This window comes from Coregonus lavaretus (assembly GCF_964263955.1).
Source record: "Coregonus lavaretus genome assembly, contig: HAP1_SCAFFOLD_175, whole genome shotgun sequence".
Classification (NCBI taxonomy): domain Eukaryota; kingdom Metazoa; phylum Chordata; class Actinopteri; order Salmoniformes; family Salmonidae; genus Coregonus; species Coregonus lavaretus.
Window position 1 is genome coordinate 614277 of NW_028164027.1, and position 4117 is coordinate 618393.

The window sequence follows — 4117 nt, forward strand, 5'->3', positions numbered from 1 at the left end:
AGCTTTTTTGTCTTGCTCTGTCTGTCTGGAGCCTTGTATAGCTACAGTCTGTCTGAAGTCTTGTATAGCTACAGTCTGTCTGAAGTCTTGTATATCTACAGTCTGTCTGGAGTATTGTATAGCTACAGTCTGTCTGGAGTCTTGTATAGCTACAGTCTGTCTGGAGTCTTGAATAGCTACAGTCTGTCTGAAGTCTTGTATAGCTACAGTCTGTCTGGAGTATTGTATAGCTACAGTCTGTCTGGAGTCTTGAATAGCTACAGTCTGTCTGAAGTCTTGTATAGCTACAGTCTGTCTGGAGTATTGTATAGCTACAGTCTGTCTGGAGTCTGGAGTCTTGTATAGCTACAGTCTGTCTGAAGTCTTGTATAGCTACAGTCTGTCTGCAGTCTTGTATAGTTACAGTCTGTCTGGAGTCTTGTATAGCTACAGTCTGTCTGGAGTCTTGTATAGTTACAGTCTGTCTGGAGTCTTGTATAGCTACAGTCTGTCTGGAGTCTTGTATAGCTACAGTCTGTCTGGAGTCTGGAGTCTTGTATAGTTACAGTCTGTCTGGAGTCTTGTATAGCTACAGTCTGTCTGGAGTCTTGTATAGCTACAGTCTGTCTGGAGTCTGGATTCTTGTATAGTTACAGTCTGTCTGGAGTCTTGTATAGCTACAGTCTGTCTGGAGTCTTGTATAGCTACAGTCTGTCTGAAGTCTGGAGTCTTGTATAGCTACAGTCTGTCTGGAGTCTTGTATAGCTACAGTCTGTCTGGAGTCTGGAGTCTTGTGTAGTTACAGTCTGTCTGGAGTCTTGTATAGCTACAGTCTGTCTGGAGTCTTGTATAGCTACAGTCTGTCTGAAGTCTGGAGTCTTGTATAGCTACAGTCTGTCTGGAGTCTTGTATAGCTACAGTCTGTCTGGAGTCTTGTATAGCTACAGTCTGTCTGGAGTCTTGTATAGTTACAGTCTGTCTGGAGTCTTGTATAGCTACAGTCTGTCTGGAGTCTTGTATAGCTACAGTCTGTCTGAAGTCTGGAGTATTGTATAGCTACATTCTGTCTGGAGTCTTGTATAGTTACAGTCTGTCTTGAGTCTTGTATAGTTACAGTCTGTCTGGAGTCTTGTATAGTTACAGTCTGTCTGGAGTCTTGTATAGCTACAGTCTGTCTGGAGTCTTGTATAGCTACAGTCTGTCTGGAGTCTTGTATAGTTACAGTCTGTCTGGAGTCTTGTATAGCTACAGTCTGTCTGGAGTCTTGTATAGCTACAGTCTGTCTGGAGTCTTGTATAGCTACAGTCTGTCTGGAGCCTTGTATAGCTACAGTCTGTCTGGAGTCTTGTATAGCTACAGTCTGTCTGGAGTCTGGAGTCTTGTATAGCTACAGTCTGTCTGGAGCCTTGTATAGCTACAGTCTGTCTGGAGTCTTGTATAGCTACAGTCTGTCTGGAGTCTGGAGTCTTGTATAGCTACAGTCTGTCTGGAGTCTTGTATAGTTACAGTCTGTCTGGAGTCTTGTATAGCTACAGTCTGTCTGGAGTCTTGTATAGCTACAGTCTGTCTGGGGTCTGGAGTCTTGTATAGCTACAGTCTGTCTGGAGTCTTGTATAGCTACAGTCTGTCTGGAGTCTTGTATAGCTACAGTCTGTCTGGAGTCTTATATAGCTACAGTCTGTCTGGAGTCTTGTATAGTTACAGTCTGTCTGGAGTCTTGTATAGTTACAGTCTGTCTGGAGTCTTGTATAGCTACAGTCTGTCTGGAGTCTTGTATAGCTACAGTCTGTCTGGAGTCTTGAATAGCTACAGTCTGTCTGGAGTCTTGTATAGCTACAGTCTGTCTGGAGTCTTGAATAGCTACAGTCTGTCCGGAGTCTTGTATAGCTACAGTCTGTCTGGAGTCTGGAGTCTTGTGTAGTTACAGTCTGTCTGGAGTCTGGAGTCTTGTATAGCTACAGTCTGTCTGGAGTCTTGAATAGCTACAGTCTGTCTGGAAACTTGAATAGCTACAGTCTGTCTGGAGTCTTGTATAGCTACAGTCTGTCTGGAGTCTGGAGTCTTGTATAGTTGAAGTCTGTCTGGAGTCTTGTATAGCTACAGTCTGTCTGGAGTCTTGTATAGCTACAGTCTGTCCGGAGTCTTGAATAGCTACAGTCTGTCTGGAGTCTTCTATAGTTACAGTCTGTCTGGATTCTTGAATAGCTACAGTCTGTCTGGAGACTTGTATAGCTACAGTCTGTCTGGAGTCTGGAGTCTTGTGTAGTTACAGTCTGTCTGGAGTCTGGAGTCTTGTATAGCTACAGTCTGTCTGGAGTCTTGTATAGTTACAGTCTGTCCGGAGTCTTGTATAGCTACAGTCTGTCTGGAGTCTTGTATAGCTACAGTCTGTCTGGAGTCTTGTATAGCTACAGTCTGTCTGGAGTCTGGAGTCTTGTATAGCTACAGTCTGTCTGGAGTCTTGAATAGCTACAGTCTGTCTGGAGTCTTGTATAGCTACAGTCTGTCCGGAGTCTTGTATAGCTACAGTCTGTCTGGAGTCTTGTATAGCTACAGTCTGTCTGGAGTCTGGAGTCTTGTATAGCTACAGTCTGTCTGGAGTCTTGTATAGCTACAGTCTGTCTGGAGTCTTGTATAGCTACAGTCTGTCTGGAGTCTTGTATAGCTACAGTCTGTCTGGAGTCTTGTATAGCTACAGTCTGTCTGGAGTCTTGAATAGCTACAGTCTGTCTGGAGTCTTGTATAGCTACAGTCTGTCCGGAGTCTTGTATAGTTACAGTCTGTCTGGAGTCTTGTATAGTTGAAGTCTGTCTGGAGTCTTGTATAGCTACAGTCTGTCTGGAGTCTTGTATACCTACAGTCTGTCTGGAGTCTTGTATAGTTACAGTCTGTCTAGAGTCTTGAATAGCTACAGTCTGTCTGGAGTCTGGAGTCTTGTATAGCTACAGTCTGTCTGGAGTCTTGAATAGCTACAGTCTGTCTGGAGTCTTGAATAGCTACAGTCTGTCTGGAGTCTGGAGTCTTGTATAGCTACAGTCTGTCTGGAGTCTTGTATAGCTACAGTCTGTCTGGAGTCTTGAATAGCTACAGTCTGTCTGGAGTCTGGAGTCTTGTATAGCTACAGTCTGTCTGGAGTCTTGTATAGCTACAGGCTGTCTGGAGTATTGTATAGCTACAGTCTGTCTGGAGTCTGGAGTCTTGTGTAGTTACAGTCTGTCTGGAGTCTTGTATAGTTGAAGTCTGTCTGGAGTCTTGAATAGCTACAGTCTGTCTGGAGTCTTGAATAGCTACAGTCTGTCTGAAGTCTTGTATAGCTACAGTCTGTCTGGAGTCTTGTATAGCTACAGTCTTTTTGGAGTCTTGTATAGCTACAGTCTGTCTGGAGTCTTGTATAGCTACAGTCTGTCTGGAGTCTTGTATAGCTACAGTCTGTCTGGAGTCTTGTATAGCTACAGTCTGTCTGGAGTCTTGTATAGCTACAGTCTGTCTGGAGTCTTGTATAGTTACAGTCTGTCCGGAGTCTTGTACAGTATAGCTACAGTCTGTCTGGAGTCTTGTATAGCTACAGTCTGTCTGGAGTCTTGTATAGTTACAGTCTGTCCGGAGTCTTGTACAGTATAGTTGAAGTCTGTCTGGAGTCTTGAATAGCTACAGTCTGTCTGGAGTCTTGTATAGCTACAGTCTGTCTGGAGTCTTGTATAGCTACAGTCTGTCTGGAGTCTTGTATAGCTACAGTCTGTCTGGAGTCTTGTATAGCTACAGTCTGTCTGGAGTCTTGTATAGCTACAGTCTGTCTGGAGTCTTGTATAGTTACAGTCTGTCCGGAGTCTTGTATAGTTGAAGTCTGTCTGGAGTCTTGTATAGCTACAGTCTGTCTGGAGTCTTGTATAGCTACAGTCTGTCCGGAGTCTTGTACAGTATATTTGAAGTCTGTCTGGAGTCTTGTATAGCTACAGTCTGTCTGGAGTCTTGTATAGCTACAGTCTGTCTGGAGTCTTGTATAGTTACAGTCTGTCCGGAGTCTTGTATAGTTGAAGTCTGTCTGGAGTCTTGTATAGCTACAGTCTGTCTGGAGTCTTGTATAGCTACAGTCTGTCCGGAGTCTTGTACAGTATATTTGAAGTCTGTCTGGAGTCTT